Source organism: Schistocerca piceifrons, chromosome 1 (genome assembly GCF_021461385.2).
Source record: "Schistocerca piceifrons isolate TAMUIC-IGC-003096 chromosome 1, iqSchPice1.1, whole genome shotgun sequence".
Lineage (NCBI taxonomy): Eukaryota > Metazoa > Arthropoda > Insecta > Orthoptera > Acrididae > Schistocerca > Schistocerca piceifrons.
This window is the reverse complement of record NC_060138.1, coordinates 145,752,487-145,774,023: the sequence shown is the minus strand read 5'-3', so window position 1 is coordinate 145,774,023 and position 21,537 is coordinate 145,752,487.

Genomic DNA, 21,537 nt, shown 5'->3' with positions numbered 1-21,537 from the left:
TACTATGGTTTTTAAATGTAAAGATGTAATTGTGATTATTTCGTTTGCCAATGGATAAATATGTTTCTTGTTTTGTACCTGTGGTAAAGTTTGTAAAGTTCTCTTTTGGAATATTATTAATTGTGAAAAATGCAGTCAATAACATTTATAAAGATTTATGTAATTTACAATAACGATATAACATCTATAGGCAGGGGACAGCGATGGTGATATCGATAGTCGAAAGGTTGTTGTGTAGTAGAGGGGATGGTGGATGGTGTGTCTGTGAAGCGTGCGCGAAAATATAGTACTGTGTTTTATGAAAAGCATACGTAATTGTATGGACAGTGATACCGAACTATCAGATTGTTAATTCTCTTTACCACTGCGGTATGTAATGCCATCGCCAGCGAACTTCAAGAGCAAATAAACCGGACTGTGAAAGTGCCGCTAACAATATTTTGTTGTGGCCGACACGAACAGTGCTTTTATGCGAATGAACTTTGCTGGTATTCTATCAAGCCGCGAAAGTGAAGACTATAATTAACTGTTCAATATAAATGACTATCCGTGACGTTGTCGAAGTTTGAAATGCGAGAACAGAGTGGACATTGTTTACGGTGTGCTTCACACACAAGACCAATTTATGAACTGTGTATTTGTGACTAAGACTATATGAATGTGACGAACTGTGTAATTATGGACGATAGCGTCACGGACAGTGCATAAAGTGTAAAAACGAGCGATGTCTAGGTAATGTACTTTGAAAGAGAGGACATGTCAACAACGGTCGTATACTGGCGTCTTGTGGTTTGTTAATCACTGCGGGGTTAATGATACAGCTGTGCCGGAACTTTATTTGCGTTTCGCCGGAGAAGATTAACCAACAGAATTGCCTGTATCCTGCTCTCATCATCGTAACCCGCCTACATCGTGCTGCCCAACGCAACACTTCGTATGCAACAGAAAGTTAAGAGATTTCGCCGAACGCTATCCCCTGACCTAGAAACTTTCTTTCCCTACTAAAAGTATAAGAATTACAGACTCTATTCAAATAAATTCTTTGTTTAGTTTATGTTTGCTTTCTGCTAACGAAAATAAAGTTACAATCAGTGAATTAAAAGTTGCCTGGTAGTCATTGTTGAAACACCAGTAAATATAAACTTCTTCCTCTCGTTAGAACTAATTCTCCTTGCATGTCAAAATTATTGTAGTTATTTTATGTAGTTTTATGTATTGGTATGAGACTAGATATATGACAGCGACTAATAAGAGTATTTTGTCACGATATATGGCTTCGCGCGAAAATTACGGCGACTGCCATAATTGCTTGCGTTCTGACCAATAACGTAAAAGCTGCTATTCCCGTATTGGTGCATTTCCTGACGTGAGCGTGAATTATAAATGTCAGCTGTTAAGTCACGTAAGGACTCTTTACCCAGTAATAAAAGTTTTTGATATTGCATTGCTACGAGTCGTAGTATTAAGAGACACTGGTTATACTCAAAAGTAGGTAGATGTATGGTAAACCCCCCCCCCCCCCCCCAAGTGTTCATGCAATTATTAACAGTATTGTGTGTGATTCACGAAATTTTGTCACTTTTTCTAATTCCTTTCAGATATTGTCTTAGATGTCTTTGAAGTTTCAGAGAATATATACACAATTTTGTCGGTTCAGGTTAATTTCAGAGCAGTTTCTCGTGAATATTAGAGATTTCAGTTCATAAACAAAGTGGGATCGTGACCAATTGAGAAGTATAACAAAGAGTGTGGTTTTTCAACTAGAATTTTGGATGACTTCACAGTTCAGATTTTGATAATTATTTTTCCTGTGGGTTGAGGTCATCACAAAGCATACTTAAAAATAAAGAGAGACACGCAATTTCACCCACCACAGTGGCATAGCGACTGCATGAGCGTCGTCTCTTTGCCCGACGACCAGTGTTCCGTTGACACCTGAACATCGACGGCAGCGTTTGCGATGGTGCTAACAGCACAGGGACTGCACCAACGAGGAGTGGGTTCCCGTACTCTTTCTCGGATGAGAGCAAACTCAGTCTAAGATGTTAATCTGGATGCTCCCTCATATGGATAGAGGTAGGAATGCGCAATGCACCCAGGAACATTGTCCAACGTTATTGTTTTGGTGGCCCTGGTGTTATTGTGTGGAGAGACATAATGTTGCATGGATGTGCTGACCAAATCTTTGAGTGCCGTACACTCACTGGTCAATGTTACGGTGGCACTGTGCTCCTATTCCATGTGCTTCTCTTCAGGGTTGCATAACTGGATATAAGGTCCACATGTTATGCAAAAAAAACTTTTGTTTTGCATAACAGGCAGACCACAGGTCCAATAATTTTATGTGCAGACACGGCAAATGCAAGTGCAGCAACTTCAAACGATGAATAATTCGAAACCTTTTACTCTCTTAAGTATGTTTTATGCTGTATGGTTCAAATGGCTCTGAGCACTATGGGACTTAACATCTGAGGTCATCAGTCCCCTAGAACTTAGAACTACTTACACCTAACCTACGCTGTATGATTCGTTTGTGAGGAACAAGTTTATTCCATCACACTGCACATTCGCATTTTGCTGAAAAGAAAGTAGCAAGATTATGCACACAGATTTCATTATTCTATTCATGACTGCAATTTTCAGCAACTGTAGTATATATCTTTCAGAATAAAATTCGCTCACCAGTTACAGGTATATTTATATTATCTATTACCGGTTTCGACAAATTAATTTGTCGTTTTCAGAAGCCTACAAAGTTAGGGATATTTTAAACCTCCAGACCTAGGCTGCACATTTACGTGAAGTGTGAGAACTAGATTACAGAAACTTACTTAATATTGGTTTAATGGATATCAGTATCTTCTTCACAGCTGGATAGTGCCATGATATGTAGAGAAATCTACACATTGTATGTGACTATTGTAAACGCAGATTGGCAATATACAGTACCTGAAACATATTTAAAAAATATGACCAAGATATATTTAAAAAATATTCAGATTTATAAAAGGAATGGCCTAATGTACACATTTTAAAATAGATGATATGCATTCACAATAGTGTCGGTTTTATTCATGCAAGTCGGTCATTCAACAAATCTTTTGAACTCAAGGAATGTTTACAACTTCAAATTCTTCTAAACGGTCATTTTGTAGCACTTGTCAACTAGACACAAAATTTCCATGTTAAGCAAGGGTGGAGGAGGATGAGCATGTTACTCTACTTTGAAATGTTCTGCAAATGTTGACTTACATGAATTCTCGTCATCTTTATTGAGCAAGTGCACACGAATGCGAGTCCTGTGTAAAAACTCGGACATACATTGTGTCTTATATGCTCCACGTTTGAGAAATTTGTCTGTTGGTAGTGCCCCATTACGTACAAAGAGCAACCTGGCGGCATATTTGATGGTAAAGCACACATAATACCACATTTTTTAGATAAATTAACTATATGATGTGAAATGTCACCTAGAAGTGGGATTGTAGTGTATTTTTTAACAATAAGGCCATTTTCATTCAACGAAGAGGGATTTATATTCTTGTTGGTTTTATTACTATAAATTTTTTGTATAAGATTTGCTTGATATCCATGTTCGACCGTTATATACAAGGTGCATTCAAGTTCAAAGACCTCCGATTTTTTTTCTCCGGACTGTAAAGAGATATAAACATGCGCATTGTTTTAAAATGAGGCCGCGGTCATTGTCAATACGTCCCGGAGATGGCAGCACCGTACGGCAGATGGAATTTTACCACCAGTGGCGAGAATGAGAACTATTTTAAATACTTAAAATGGCACCGTTTTCCTTACTTGAACAGCGTGCATCCTTCGTTTTCTGAATTTGCGTGGTGTGAAACCAATTTAAATTCATTGACAGTTGAAGGAGACATATGGTGATGGAGTTATGGATGTGTCGAAAGTGCGTTGGGGGGTGCAACAGTTTAATGAAGGCAGAACATCGTGTGACAACAAACCGAAACAACCTCGGGCTCGTACAAGCCGGTCTGACGACATGATCAAGAAAGTGGATCGCCTCCAGAGTTGGCATTTCTGTGGGTTCTGTGCACACAATCCTGCATGACGACCTGAAAAATGGAAAAAGTGTCATCCAGGTGGGTGCCACGAATGCTGACGGACGACCACATGGCTGCCCGTGAGGCATGTTGCCAAGCAATGTTGACGCACAACGACAGCATGAATGGGACTTTCTTTTCGTTGGTTGTGACAATGGATGAGACATGGATGCCATTTTTCAATCCAGAAACAAAGCGCCAGTCAGCTCAATGGAAGCACACAGATTCACCGCCACCAAAAAAATTTCGGGTAACCGCCAGTGCTGAAAAGATGATGGTGTCCATGTTCTGGGACAGCGAGGGCGTAATCCTTACCCACTGCTTTCCAAAGGGCACTACGGTAACAGGTGCCTCCTACGAAAATGTTTTGAAGAACAAATTCCTTCCTGCACTGCAACAAAAACGTCCGGGAAGGTTTGCGCGTGTGCTGTTTCACCAAGACAACGCACCCGCACATCGAGCTAACGTTACGCAACAGTTTCTTCGTGATAACAACTTTGAAGTGATTCCTCATGCTCCCTACGCACCTGACCTGGCTCCTAGTGACTTTTGGCTTTTTCCAACAATGAAAGACACTCTCTGTGGCCGCACATTCACCAGCCGTGCTGCTATTGCCTCAGCGATTTTCCAGTGGTCAAAACAGACTCCTAAAGAAGCCTTCGCAGCTGCCATGGAATCATGGCGTCAGCGTTGTGAAAAATGTGTATGTCTGCAGGGCGATTACGCCGAGAAGTAACGCCAGTTTCATCGATTTCGGGTGAGTAGTTACTTAGAAAAAAAGTCGGAGGCCTTGGAACTTGAATGCACCTCATAGTTTAATAATTATTACATACAATATGCACATTTCTGGACAAACCATAGCATTACGCATCTATGAAGAAGATACTGACATCTGCTAAACCAATACTAAGAATGTTTTTATCATCTACTTCTTATACTTCGCATAAATGTGTAGCGTAGATCATAAGATTAATAAGTATCCCTAATTTTATAGGCTTCTCTAAATGCCGAATTAATTTGTAGAAAGCGTTAAGGCATAATAAAAATATATTTACAACTGATAACTGAATTTTGTTATGAAAACCGCGCGGAGTGGCCCCGCGGTTTGAGGCCCAATGTGACGAACTGCGCGGCCGCTCCCACAGGAGATTCGAGTCCTCCCTCGGGCATGGGTGCGTGTGTGTTGTTCTTAGCATAAGTTAGTTTAAGTAGTGTGTAAGTGTAGGGACCGATGACCTCAGCGGTTTTGTCCCTTAGGAATTCACTCATTTGAACATTTTTTGTTATGGAAAAAAAAAACTTTACTGAATGTACACTAGTGGCCATTAAAACTCCTACACCACTAAGATGGCGTGCTACAGGCGCGAAATTTAACCGACAGGGAGAAGATGCTGTGATACGCAAATGATTAGCTTTTCAGAGCATTCACACAAGGTTGACACCGGTGGCGACACCTATCGCGTGCTGACAAGAGAAAAGTTTCCAACCGATTTCTCATACACAAACAGCAGATGACCGGCGTTGCCTGGTGAAACGTTGTTGTGATGTCTCGTGTAAAGAGGATAAATGCGTACCATCACGTTTCCGACTTTGATAAAGGTCGGATTGTAGCCTATCACGATTGAAGTTTATCGTATCGCGTGGGTTCAGGAGGGTAATACGGAACGCCGTGCTGGATCCCAACGGCCTCGTATCACTAGCAGTCGAGATGACAGGCATCTTATCCGCATGGCTGTAACGGATCGTGCAGCCACATCTCGATCCCTAAGTCAACAGATGGGGACGTTTGCAAGACAACAACCATCTGCACGAACAGTTCGACGACGTTTGCAGCAGCGTGGACTATCAGCTTGGAGGTAATGGCTGCCGTTACCCTTGACGCTGCATCACAGACAGGAGCGCCTGCGATGGTGTACTCAACGACGAACTTGGGTGCACGAATGGCAAAACGTCATATTTTCAGATGTATCCAGGTTCTGTTTACAGCATCGTGATGGTCGCATCCCGTGTTTGACGTCATTGCGGTGAACGCACATTGGAAGCGTGTATTCGTCATCGCCATACTGGCGTACCACCCGGCGTGATGGTATGGGGTGCCATTTGTTACACGTATCGGTCACCTTTTGTTCGCATTGACGGCACTTTGAACAGTGGACCTTTCATTTCAGATGTGTTACGACACGTGGCTCTACCCTTCATTCGATCCCAGCGAAACCCTGCATTTCAGCAGGATAATGCACGACCGCATGTTGCAGGTCCTGTACGGGCCTTTCCGGATACAGAAAATGTTAGACTGCTGCCTTGGCCAGCACAATCTCCAGATCTCTCACCAACTGAAAACGTGTGGTCAATGGTAGCCGAGCAACTGGCTCGTCACAATATGCCAGTGGTATCGTGTTGAAGCAGTATGGGCAGCTGTACCTGCACACGCCATCCAAGCTCTGACTCAATGCCAAGGCGTATCAAGGCCGTTATTACGGCCAGAGGTGGTTGTTTTGGGTACTAATTTCTCAGGATCTATGCACCCAAATTGCGTGAAAATGTAATCACATGTCAGTTCTAATATAATACACTCCTGGAAATGGAAAAAAGAACACATTGACACCGGTGTGTCAGACCCACCATACTTGCTCCGGACACTGCGAGAGGGCTGTACAAGCAATGATCACAGGCACGGCACAGCGGACACACCAGGAACCGCGGTGTTGGCCGTCGAATGGCGCTAGCTGCGCAGCATTTGTGCACCGCCGCCGTCAGTGTCAGCCAGTTTGCCGTGGCATACGGAGCTCCATCGCAGTCTTTAACACTGGTAGCATGCCGCGACAGCGTGGACGTGAACCGTATGTGCAGTTGACGGACTTTGAGCGAGGGCGTATAGTGGGCATGCAGGAGGCCGGGTGGACGTACCGCCGAATTGCTCAACACGTGGGGCGTGAGGTCTCCACAGTACATCGATGTTGTCGCCAGTGGTCGGTGGAAGGTGCACGTGCCCGTCGACCTGGGACCGGACCGCAGCGACGCACGAATGCACGCCAAGACCGTAGGATCCTACGCAGTGCCGTAGGGGACCGCACCGCCACTTCCCAGCAAATTAGGGACACTGTTGCTCCTGGGGTATCGGCGAGGACCATTCGCAACCGTCTCCATGAAGCTGGGCTACGGTCCCGCACACCGTTAGGCCGTCTTCCGCTCACGCCCCAACATCGTGCAGCCCGCCTCCAGTGGTGTCGCGACAGGCGGGAATGGAGGGACGAATGGAGACGTGTCGTCTTCAGCGATGAGAGTCGCTTCTGCCTTGGTGCCAATGATGGTCGTATGCGTGTTTGGCGCCGTGCAGGTGAGCGCCACAATCAGGATTGCATACGACCGAGGCACACAGGGCCAACACCCGGCATCATGGTGTGGGGAGCGATCTCCTACACTGGCCGTACACCACTGGTGATCGTCGAGGGGACACTGAATAGTGCACGGTACATTCAAACCGTCATCGAACCCATCGTTCCACCATTCCTAGACCGGCAAGGGAACTTGCTGTTCCAACAGGACAATGCACGTCCGCATGTATCCCGTGCCACCCAACGTGCTCTAGAAAGTGTAAGTCAACTACCCTGGCCAGCAAGATCTCCGGATCTGTCCCCCATTGAGCATGTTTGGGACTGGATGAAGCGTCGTCTCACGCGGTCTGCACGTCCAGCACGAACGCTGGTCCAACTGAGGCGCCAGGTGGAAATGGCATGGCAAGCCGTTCCACAGGACTACATCCAGCATCTCTACGATCGTCTCCATGGGAGAATAGCAGCCTGCATTGCTGCGAAAGGTGGATATACACTGTACTAGTGCCGACATTGTGCATGCTCTGTTGCCTGTGTCTATGTGCCTGTGGTTCTGTCAGTGTGATCATGTGATGTATCTGACCCCAGGAATGTGTCAATAAAGTTTCCCCTTCCTGGGACAATGAATTCACGGTGTTCTTATTTCAATTACCAGGAGTGTATATTTGTCCAATGAATACCCGTTTATCATCTGCATTTCTTGTTGGTGTAGCAATTTTAATGGCCAGTAGAGTATTATGATACTTCAGTTAGTATTGGAGATGCTTCCATTAGTATTTTCGGTTTTGTGGTACCATTTCTGAGCACGATAAATGTTCATCCATTGGCAGGCAAGAGCACCCATATGATGGCTTGCAACGGGGGCGGGGGGGGGGGGGCGGAATACCAGGATGGGCATGAAGTATTTTATATATTCTGGAAGACGAAAGACAGGTTGCAGTTAGCCATAGAAAAATTTCAGTTCCGACCCTGCGTAGTACCGACTATTAATTCATTTTCTTGAAACCAAAACAACTCGTGAGGGGGGGGGGGGGGGGGAAGTGCTGTCCCCGGGTATGGGAGCCCTTGTGGACAGGCATGATCGGAGAACAGGTAGCCAGCGTTCTTCGTGAGGATGGCGTGGCGTTGAACAGGAGGGGCGCTGGTTACGGGGAGGCAGGCAGCGTGGCGTGAGGCAGAGATGCGGCATAAGTCAGCGCGGCGGCCGTACGTCGTGCCGCCTGTCACGGAGGCCCTTGCGCTCATTACAGCGGCCGTGATGTAGGCACGCCGGTGACACCGCCACTGCCACAAACGAGCGAGCGCGCTGCTTTACGGCGGCATGCAAATGAGCGGACAGTCGGCCGCGGGCCTGCGTCCCATCCATTATCGCCACTCCACACCCGCCCGCCTGCGCTGCTTGGCGCGGGGTGCCATTGTTAGTCGCGTGTAAAGCGCCGCGGACTAATCGCCGTGACATTGTTGGGGCAGCTATTCACGCTAATGGTAAACACCCGGGGCGACATCTCTACAAACCAGCCCGGGTAACTTCCCTCGGACAAATTGTCTCCAAAGGACATTGCTTTCTTTTTTACCGCCAAAGGCGTATCCCCTGGAAATAGGGATAGGTGCGGGAGAGAGAAACGCGCACTAAACCTGCGGTGATACTCTATCTGATCAAATGTATCTGGACAACTACTAGCGCACATTATTACGGGACATGTCCATCATTCGCCTTTGAACTCTGCTGGGGCACTTTTAATTAGGTATCTGAATCTCCGTGGAGGAAAGGCAACCCATTCTTCCTCGACGCCACAGAGAAGATACTGGAATTGGAGGAAGGGGTCTTGAGCAAAGTCGACTTTCTAACTCATCCCAAAGGTGTTCCACTGGGCTAAGGTCGGGCAGGCCAGTCTCTTTCAGGAATGTTATTGTCGACAAGCTGGGAGAGTAGTGTGCTGACCACATGCCCCTCCGTTTCCGCATCCGGTGACGCCTCGAGGCTGAAGATGACACGGCGGCCGGTCGGTACCGTTGGGGCCTCAAGTTTTTTTTTGGATGCTGTTTGTTTTTGTTTGCTTTTATTGTCGACAAACCATTGCCTACTGCTTTGTGACACGGTCACTGTCATGCTGACACCAAATCATTGTCTCCGAACTGTTCCTCTACAATATTCAGTCCGGATATTCTTCGGTATTTAGCGTTTCCTCAAGCACAAGAAGGGGACAACACACTAACTACGACGAAAACTCCCCATAACGTAACACCACTTCCTCCGTACTTCACTGCTGCCACTACAGGTGATGACACGTAACGTTCTCCAGGAATCGGCTTGAACCAGGGTTTGGCGTGGTTGATCAATCCAAACCACTCGTCTCCAGTCATCCAATTCCAATGGTATCGCTCTTTACCCCTTAGCATTTTGCGGTTTATGAGGAGCTGCTGGACCCCTGTATCCCATTGTTTGTTTAGGATGAGACTTTGCAGGTTGGTAGTGTACATCAAGGATGTCCACTCATAGAACCCTTAAACCACACTATCCAGAAAATTCCGAGAAAACGGGCTCTGAAGTTTTAAGCGTAACTCATAAGCACCTCTTCTACACTGTGTAATCAAAAGTATCCGGACACCTGGCTGAAATTACATGCAAGCTCTTGGTGACCTCCGTCGGTAATGCTGGAATTCAATATGGTGTTGGCTCACCCTTAGCCTTGATGACAGCTTCCACTCTCGCAGGCATACGTTCAATCAGGTACTGGAAGGTTTTTTGGGAAATAGCAGCCCATTCTTCATGGAGTGATGCACTAACGAGAGGTATCGATGTCGGTCGGTGAGGCCTGGCACGAAGTCGGCGTTCCTAAACATCACAAAGGTGTTCTATAGGATTCAGGTCAGGACTCTGTGCAGGTCAGTCCATTACACGAATGCTATTGTCGTGTAACCACTCCGCCACAGGCCGTGCATTATGAATAGGTGCTCGATCGTGTTGAAAGATGCAGTCGCCATCCCCGAATTGCCCTTCAACAGAAAGAAGCAGTAAGGTGCTTAAAACATCAATGTAGGCCAGTGCTGTGATAGTGCCACGCAAAGCAACAAGGGGTGCAAGCCCCCTCCATGAAAAACACGACCACACCAAAACATCACTGCCTCCGAATTTTACTGTTGGCACTACACGCACTGGCAGATGACGTTCAGCGGGCATTCGCCATACCCACACCGTGAAATCGCATCGCTACATTGGTTACCGTGATTCATCACTCCATACAACGTTTTTCCACTGTTCAATCGTCCAATGTTTATGCTCCTTACACCAAGCGAGGCGTCGTTGGCATTTACCGGCGTCATGTGTGGCTTCTGAGCAGTCGCTCGACCATGAAATCCTAGTTTTTTCACCTCCCGCCTAAGTGTCATATTACTTGCAGTAGGCTGGCCGCTGTGGCCGAGCAGTTCTATGCACTTCAGTCCGGAACCGCGCTCCTGCTACGGTCGCAGGTTCGAATCCTGCTTCGGGCATGGATGTGTGTGATGTTCTTAGGTTAGTTAGGTTTAAGTAGTTCTAAGTCTAGGGGGCTGATGACCTCAGATGATAAGTCCCATAGTGCTTAGAGCCAGTGGAATACTTGTTAGTGGATCCTGATGCAGTTTGGAATTCCTGTGAGATGGTCTGGACAGATGTCTCCCTATTACACATTACGACGCTCTTCAAATGTCGGCGGTCTCCGTCAGTCAACAGACGAGGTCGGCATGTACGCTTTTGCGCTGTTCGTGTCCCTTCACGTTTCCAATTCACTATCACATCGTAAACAGCGGACCTAGCGATGTTTAGCAGTGTGGAAATCTCGCGTACAGACGTACGACACAAGTGACACCCAATCACCTGACCACGCTCGAAGTCCGTGAGTTTCGCGGAGCGCCCCATTCTGCTCTCTCACGATGTCTAATGACTACTGAGGTCGCTGATATGGAGTAACTGGCAGCAAGTGGCGGCTCAGTGCACGTAATATGAAATACGTATGTTTTGGGTGTGTCTGTGTACTTTTGATCACACAATGTTCGACAGAACTAGCATCGCACCATACAGGTGAAATAAAACAGTCAGTAGCGTGCTGGAAAGCCGTACGACGAAGCCAGGTTCGATTCTACCTGCCGGCTGGATTTTATTTTGTTTTCTTAATTGTTTTAAAATTATAACAACTTTTAAGTAAAGATTATGATTTAAAGCATTGTCAGTTAAGTCATAATTTATTTAATTTTGTTTATGAAATGGCTGTCAAAGGCTACTTAAAATGTCAATTACGCTTGTCAATACTTTCTCTTTAAAAAATTGAATAATTTCAAATGCATTTTTAATAGAGGTAAATTAAACCGTTAATTACAGTCATAACAATGTTATCACAAAATTGGACGATATTATAAGCTATGGAATCGTTATAAATATTCATTGTAAATTCCAAGAACCAGTGTCTTCGTGGAAAAGCAGAGTATAGATGTTGCCGTATTGTATATACAAATAAGCAGACGGTGAGGAAGCGTCAAGGCCTGCACGTATCTAATCGAGCAATGGGCCTTACCTGCTGTAGTGCCAGTTCATCCGTAAAGATTGGAGCGTTTTGTATTGTGAAATACTATCGGAATTTTTACAATATTGTGAATTAAGAATGTCTGTTAATGACGATTTCGGTAAAGTATGAGAAGCTGCGGATACATTATACAGTGCAGCGTCGAAGGTAACGTTAAAAGGTGCGGTTGTTTGTTCGAATGCTTCCTTGCTGCGAATAATTTGGCTGCATCGGAATCTTCAACGACAATTTCTCGCGAAGCAATGTTTATGGGTGAGGAAATTTACAGACGTACTATGGACATGTTGACCGAAAAAATACTTGTGACTGATGATGAACTTTCTCACGAAAATGAAAATTGTGAAGGTGAATCTTTCAAAAAGTACGAAGACCACAGCTCATCGAGTAAGTATGAACGAGAAGAAAAGAAGGCAAAAGAAGTAGACCGTCTTTCTTTGATTACAAAATTAACGTTGTTAATATTGTAAAGGCTCACCCCACGTGGAAACTACAACTATTAAAAAAAAGGATGCAGTGGGAAGAAGAAATTAAAAATAGGAGAGAATCAATTTGATAAATAAGTAGCAATCAGTTCCTGGACGTATGATCGTTTCATTGAAACCTGAGAGAATTATCAGCAAGCGACTACAGGGAATTTACAACAGTGGCTTCAGCAGCAACAACAGCTGGGTTCATAGATTCAATAATAAGCACGAAATTCGTCAGCGAAAAATGATAAAATGTGTTTCAATAAAAGAAACAACGACGATCGAAGAAACCTTAGCCGCTACAGAGACTTTTCGAACCCAGAAGTTAAAATTGATACCGAATTTCAACAAAGATTTTGTTATCAACACTGACCAGACAGATATCAATGCAGGGTATTTAAAAATTCATTTAGCGATTTTTACTATTGACAAAATACTTCAATTTCGATAATTTTTTCTTTCCAGGATGTCAGTACCGGTAGGTGCACAGCAGGGCTTTCGCTGTCAAAATAAGCAGAACTATTTTCGTCAAAAGACATGACACAAGTAAAGTGACGCATACATATACTGCTCGATATGCTCTTACTGTCTTGAAACATCCTGCCTCAAGAGTTTGTTTACAAGAGGCAACTGGTAACTTTGGTCCCCCAGTTCAAAAAACAGTAAAAGAATATGAGCAAAATTTTTAAAAACTTGTAATAACGTCTTCCAAATCCGGGAAGCGAACCACAGAACTGTATACTGACTATCTCAACCAGTGTTCGAAGTCTTACGTGAGTCAAGAGTTGTTTCTGTTTAATATTGTTTCTTGGAGTGGACGAGCAAAGCCTGAATTATACGAGAAAATCTTTCAGGATGACGAGAAATCACTAACATGTACAATTAAAGTGATTCCTCCGAAAGGTACTCCACTTATTCAACTATGTGACGTCTATTTTTATAGACAAGTAAAAAATCTGATCAAGCGTATACGAAAGCTGCGCTTTTCTTTCTGCAAATAATAGAAAAATAAATTCTCGTAAAGACTGTACAAAAATACAATCGATAGTCCATCATCAGGTGTCATCGTCAGTTTTTAAGGAAATCGTCTGATTTATCTGTTACGCTATCAGGCTTCCTGATGAAAGAGAAGTTTTCAGGAATCTCAACGAAGTATGTTCTTCAATCGATTTTTTTTAAAACAACGTTGGCTCTGTAAACAGTCGTTCTTCATAAATTGTGCAAGATGCCAAAATATTTTTTTGTTTTCAATCTCTTTATGACAGATATTATTCTGGTGCGTGTACATGAAATACAAAATTGACAAATGAACATGATATTGTAAAACATGTTATATGACTGGAACTCCACCGATAATTTTGTCACAGTGGTAATTAATTTACCTCCATTAAAAATGCATTTGAAACTATTCCAATTTTTAAGAAGAGTATATTAATGTGTGAAATTCACATTTTCAGTAGCTATGACTGCCTTTTAATTAAAAAATAAAATTATTTATAATTTTATTGATAATATTTTAGGTTATTAACTTAACAGTTTTTTATAATTTTTAAAACAATTGACAAAAAAAACCGTACCAGCTGGTAGGTAGGAACGAACCCAGATCAGCCGCATGACAGACTTTCAGAACACTACTGATTGAGCTACTTTACTTATCTGTAACATGGCTTCTTTTGACCAGTACATGAGGTGTGTATGAGCTACTTTTAAAACTTTAGAGCCCGTTTTCTAGGAATTATCTGGACAGTGCATTGTATGACTTCTATGAGTGGACGCCCTTGAGGTATGCTGCTAACCTGCATAGTCTCATCCCGAACTGAATTTCCGAGATCGGAAGGTCCCCTTGTCAGTCAGTCACGAGTAATTCCTTCTGCTGATTTCATGTAGCGTTCAGAACCACCCACCGCGACACTCAGCGGGCCGACCGCTGTGGTCGAGCGGTTCTAGGCGCTTCAGTCCGGAACTGCGCTGCTGGTACAGTCGCAGTTTTGAATCCTGCCTCGGGCATGGATGTGTGTGATGTCCTTAGGTTAGTTATGTTTAAGTAGTTCTAAGTCTAAGGGACTGATGACCTCAGATGTTAAGTCCCATAGTGCTTAGGGCCATTTGAACCATTTGACTCTCAGCGGTCCTCTTGATTTAGCTGTGGCTGTTACTTCACGTTTCCACTTCACGACCACATCATCAACAGTCAACTAGGCCAGCTTTTATTGGTTTGAAATGTCCCTAATGGGCCTGTTACTCAGGTGATATCCATTGACTATTCCGTGTTCGAAGTCACTGAGCTCCTGGCTCACCATCCGGTTGTTACTGTCTCTCTACTGTCGACGCAATCCGCTTTCCCTCCTCTTATACTGGCTGGTTCTCCTCTCATGGCACCTAATAGTGAGTTTAACGTTACGAAGACGAGTCCTGATCATCTTGATAGGGTCGTGTACAATAGTGGCGGCACAGGAGTGCAAACTCACGTGGATGTACCAGTGTCCAGTAGCTGCTATCTGTGTCAGCATATTGTAAACTTACACTAGTGGCTATGGTATACCGTACGCCAGATCGAAAATATCAAAATTTGATGATGTTTATCACGTAACGTATATTAAAAAATGTTTCAAATGGCTTTGAGCACTTTGGGACTTAACTGCTGTGGTCATCAGTCCCCTAGAACTTAGAACTACTTAAACCTAACTAACCTAAGGACATCACACACATCCATGCCCGAGGTAGGATTCGAACCTGCGACCGTAGCGGTCGCACGGTTCCAGACTGTAGCGCCTAGAAACGCTCGGCCACTCCGGCCGGCAACATATATTAAACTAGAAAACTTTCATTCCATTTGGAACTGATACCAGTAGGAGGTGCGACCTCCATGGGCAGTAATAAATTCTCGTATGCGTTACGGTATGGAAGGAGACAACCTCCGAATGTCATCTTGAGAAATGTCTTGCCCTGTCACAAAGGCATGCGATGTCAGCTGATGAAGACTGCTGGGTGTATGCTGATAAGAAATTATACGACTTCCCACCACATCAAGGGGCTGGGTAGGCACATCAAGGATCCGTACATTCCTGACGATGATTGTTTTTTGATGGTATCAAACAGTTACTTCAAAGACTGAATATATTAAAATAATCGTTGCAGAGGAAACTGTTCCTTTCTGTTTCAGGAGACAGTTGTGGTGGTGATGCTGGAGCAGGGCCGACGTCCAAGGCGACAGGTAGCAGGATGGCTGCCTTTCACATGTAATGGTAGCATGGTGGTACAGTAGGGGAGGCGGGAAGGGGGTGGCTTGTGGCTGCTCCGGTCCGAAACTGTACACTGGGGTTCACCTTCGATGCTCATCCCCTGCACCAGCATTGCAACAGGGGGACTTAGCTTCTTATGATTACCACATAACCTTAAAAAATTCAGTGCGAAGTTTCACATTATCTTACTGGAATATGCCATTTGGTACCCTGGTCATCAGTGATATGACAACAGTTTTTACCATTCTTGCCACACACAGCTGTTTAATCGGTCTCCCTTCAACTATTACCAGATCAGCCGTGTTGCCGCCATTATTTCGGGAGCTGGAGACGTACAGGCGAATCGCTGCTTCCTGTGACCTATCACTGAGTCTTCTACAAATAAGTGCCCACGCCTGAAGTAAAACAATATGTTAAATCTTGTATGAAGAACGAAAAACTCATACCGAGACGATGAAAGAATGTTCTAAGAAAGGGCAATATAACGCGAGGAAGAGCTGAAATCTGCATAGCGGGCCGTAATGAAAATAATAAATAAACTCATTTATCGGTTTTGGCTGACAAGCAGTAGCCTTGACTATCTTTTCAGTCTGTTGCATTCATCGAGATATACAACACTCGTTATCGCAGGAGTGTGTCGAGCATCTCTCCTTTTTTCTTTTCCCCGCGTCCCGGAAGCGAGCGCTTTTTAATTCACGTGGTTATCTGGGTGGGTCTGAGCGTGTCAAGCATTTTGTGTTCAAAATACCACGCGGTACATCAAACGTTGCGGCATATTGTGTGTAAGAACCTTGCGATAATGAATGATATATGTAGTTAGACGATATGAAAGCCAAAGTAACTTCATTGAAGCCGGTGGACTATTTTGCAATCAAGACAAAAAGTTTTGTTGATTCTGATCGTGCTGTCAACTGTGATAATGAAACTAGGGGTGACTGAAGAAAAATAAAAGGCTACTGACGGTCCTGAAAACGACTCGATTAGTGATGCCTGATTTAAGGAGCGTATTTGAAAAGATTTAAGCTTCGTCGTTACAAGAAGGATCGCCCAGGATGCATTACGGTATCAATAGAGGTTGTCAGTTAACGCGTATCAGTTAACGCTTATTCACATACGGATATCTATGTATCAAAGAGCTTGCTTGCGTCAAGCGGATAAATAAAGGATCTGAATCTGTCTCTATCTGATTAGGCCACTCACAGAATTGACGTCGATTTTACGAGCCACGGTAACTTTCATTATCACTCTCCATGAAGAATACGAGATGACAGGTGGAGACATTTAATATGCATAGCAGGAAGTGGTGAAGTTCGAATCTATGCGGTTTATTAATAAAAGATAGCGGGTCAATAGTCACAGATAATAGATATTTCTTCTCTAAACACGTAGCATGGCCGTAAATCTTTACAATAAAACGTTAGGGAATATGGCTTCTGCCAGTGAAACGTGGACAAAAATGAAAATTATATATTTACATGGTTCCCTAAAATAACTGATAATCCATTTCAACGGGGGATCCTACCACAGACGTAGTTTGTTCTATATGTGTGGTGGATAGGGAGCGTGGCACGGGACAATAAAAAATTACCGGAAACTCACGAAATTTACCATATTAGAATTCAGAGCTCATTCTGCTTAGGATATACAGGGGTTTATTTATTACATTCAAACAGGCTAGGGTAAACGCCGGACGAATACACTGATAGAGTGTAATTTCCTTTAAAAATCTGTTGGGAGAAATACGTTCTTTAATTATTAATCTTTAGAATACGTTGAATGAAAGTGTAGCTTCTTTAAATAATTATTGTTGAATAAATGGGCAACTGAAGATTTTGTGCAACTGATTTTACTTACTAACGTTCTTTACCCCCCCATGAACCATGGACCTTGCCGTTGGTGGGGAGGCTTGCGTGCCTCAGCGATACAGATGGCCGTATCGTAGGTGCAACCACAACGGAGGGGTATCTGTTGAGAGGCCAGACAAACATGTGGTTCCTAAAGAGGGGCAGCAGCCTTTTCCGTAGTTGCAGGGGCAACAGTCTGGATGATTGACTGATCTGGTCTTGTAACATTAACCAAAACGGCCTTGCTGTGCTGGTACTGCGAACGGCTGAAAGCAAGGGGAAACTACAGCCGTAATTTTTCCCGAGGAAATGCAGCTTTACTGTATGATTAAATGATGATGGCGTCCTCTTGGGTAAAATATTCCGGAGGTAAAATAGTCCGCCATTCGGATCTCCGGGCGGGGACTACTCAAGAGGAAGTCGTTATCAGGTGAAAGAAAACTGGCGTTCTACGGATCGGAGCGTGGAATGTCAGATCCCTTAATCGGGCAGGTAGGTTAGAAAATTTAAAAAGGGAAATGGATAGGTTAAAGTTAGGTATAGTGGGAATTAGTGAAGTTCGGTGGCAGGAGGAACAAGACTTTCGGTCAGGTGATTACAGGGTTATAAATACAAAATCAAATAGGGGTAATGCAGGAGTAGGTTTAATAATGAATAATAAAATAGGAGTGCGGGTTAGCTACTACAAACAGCATAGTGAACGCATTATTGTGGCCAAGATAGACACAAAGCCCATGCCTACTACAGTAGTACAAGTTTATATGCCAACTAGCTCTGCAGATGATGAAGAAATAGATGAAATGTATGACGAGATAAAAGAAATTATTCAGGTAGTGAAGGAAGATGAAAATTTAATAGTCATGGGTGACTGGAATTCGTCAGTAGGAAAAGGGAGAGAAGGAAACATAGTAGGTGAATATGGATTGGGGGGAAGAAATGAAAGAGGAAGCCGCCTGGTAGAATTTTGCACAGAGCATGACTTAATCATAGCTAACACTTGGTTCAAGAATCATAAAAGAAGGTTGTACATCTGGAAGAATCCTGGAGATTCTAAAAGGTATCAGTTAGATTATATAATGGTAAGTCAGAGATTTAGGAACCAGGTTTTAAATTGTAAGACATTTCCAGGGGCAGATGTGGATTCTGACCACAATCTATTGGTTATGAACTGCAGATTGAAACTGAAGAAACTGCAAAAAGGTGGGAATTTAAGGAGATGGGACCTAGATTAACTGAAAGAACCAGAGGTTGTAGAGAGTTTCAGGGAGAGCATAAGGGAACGATTGACAGGAATGGGGGAAAGAAATACAGTAGAAGAAGAATGGGTAGCTCTGAGGGATGAAGTAGTGAAGGCAGCAGACGATCAAGTAGGTAAAAAGACGAGGGCTAATAGAAATCCTTGGGTAACAGAAGAAATATTGAATTTAATTGATGAAAGGAGAAAATATAAAAATGCAGTAAATGAAGCAGGCAAAAAGGAATACAAACGTCTCAAAAATGAAAAAAATGGTTCAAATGGCTCTGAGCACTATGGGACTCAATTGCTGAGGTCATTAGTCCCCTAGAACTTAGAACTAGTTAAACCTAACTAACCTAAGGACATCACAAACATCCATGCCCGAGGCAGGATTCGAACCTGCGACCGTAGCGGTCTTGCGGTTCCAGACTGCAGCGCCTTTAACCGCACGGCCACTTCGGCCGGCTAGTAGACAACATTCCATTAGAACTACTGACAAAACTCTACCATCTGATGAGTAAGATGTATGAGACAGGCGAAATACCCTCAGACTTCAAGAAGAATATAATAATTCCAATCCCAAAGAAAGCAGGTGTTGACAGATGTGAAAATTACCGAACTATCAGTTTAATAAGTCACAGCTGCAAAATACTAACGCGAATTCTTTACAGACGAATGGAAAAACTGGTAGAAGCGGACCTCGGGGAAAATCAGTTTGGATTCCGTAGAAATGTTGGAACACGTGAGGCAATACTAACCTTACGACTTATCTTAGAAGAAAGATTAAGAAAAGGCAAACCTACGTTTCTAGCAATTGTAGACTTAGAGAAAGCTTTTGACAATGTTAACTGGAATACTCTCTTTCAAATTCTGAAGGTGGCAGCGGTAAAATACAGGGAGCGAAAGGCTATTTACAATTTGTACAGAAACCAGATGGCAGTTATAAGAGTCGAGGGGCATGAAAGGGAAGCAGTGGTTGGGAAAGGAGTGAGACAGGGTTGTAGCCTCTCCCCGATGTTATTCAATCTGTACATTGAGCAAGCAGTAAAGGAAACAAAAGAAAAATTCGGAGTAGGTATTAAAATTCATGGAGAAGAAGTAAAAGCTTTGAGGTTCGCCGATGACATTGTAATTCTGTCAGAGACAGCAAAGGACTTCGAAGAGCAGTTGAACGGAATGGACAGTGTCTTGAAAGGAGGATATAAGATGAACATCAACAAAAGCAAAACGAGGATAATGGAATGTAGTCAAATTAAATCGGGTGATGCTGAGGGAATTAGATTAGGAAATGACACACTTAAAGTAGTAAAGGATTTTTGCTATTTAGGGAGTAAAATAACTGATGATGGTCGAAGTAGAAAGGATATAAAATGTAGACTGGCAATGGCAAGGAAATCGTTTCTGAAGAAGAGAAATTTGTTAACGTCGAGTGTAGATTTAAGTGTCAGGAAGTCGTTTCTGAAAGTATTTGTATGGAGTGTAGCCATGTATGGAAGTGAAACATGGACGATAACTAGTTTGGACAAGAAGAGAATAGAAGCTTTCGAAATGTGGTGCTACAGAAGAATGCTGATGATAAGGTGGGTAGATCACGTAACTAATGAGGAGGTATTGAATAGGATTGGGGAGAAGAGAAGTTTGTGGCACATCTTGACTAGAAGAAGGGATCGGTTGGTAGGACATGTTTTGAGGCATCAAGGGATCACAAATTTAGCATTGGAGTGCAGCGTGGAGGGTAAAAATCGTAGAGGGAGACCAAGAGATGAATACACTAAGCAGATTCAGAAGGATGTAGGTTGCAGTAGGTACTGGGAGATGAAGAAGCTTTCACAGGATAGAGCAGCATGGAGAGCTGCATCAAACCAGTCTCAGGACTGAAGACCACAACAACAACAACGTTCTTTAAGATATCTCTTCTTTGTAATACATTGAATGAATGCTTGAACCGAGAATGCATACATAAATGGAGTTGCTGTGTAGTGCGTTGTAACTGCAAGTAGTGTACTTACTCTGTGTTATTGTTAGCAAAAACTTTGTATGAACTGATTAAGCCATGCAACTCCCAATACCAATAAAGAAATACAGTCACTGCAAAATACGTTCAGCCCACTAGACACTGAATCCCCTGTCCTGTTCAAAACTGATAACTTCGATCCCTGTGCACACAACAAATAAATAAATAAAACTGTCTTACCTCTAAAGCAGCAACGGGGGATCGTTTTATATTCTGGTCTCTCATGAAGAAGAATAAAATATACTAACTACAGGCTCAGCGGTGTGCAATGCTGTCTGTAATACTTTTAAATAAACATGAAATTCTTTTGGCTGATAAATGAAAATATTTGAGAAATATTCAATGTCTTTGAAAAACATATGACCAGGACAGGCGGGAGGCACTGATTTGTGTGAATTATTAATACTGACTTCTTCAATAGTGAAATTGTATTCGGAGTTAGTTTGCTTTCCAAAACATCTGACAACTGAAATTACATTACTCAGAAATATTACTTCCTTTTTACTAATTGAATCACAACAATGAGATTTATACAGCAAGTGTTATCTAACCTCACTGAAAAAGCATAAATACAAATCATCAAACTACATATACCTGTGTTAACAAATCTTAGAGATATTACAAAGAGGAAACATCTAACTAACCTTTACATCATACCTGTTTAGGTACATTCTAGGGATACTCAACAGTTACACATTGTCAGCCAATTCAGGTACAATAACGCGCTAGCAAAAGGAAAGTCATTAATATTTAACACCTTTAGTAT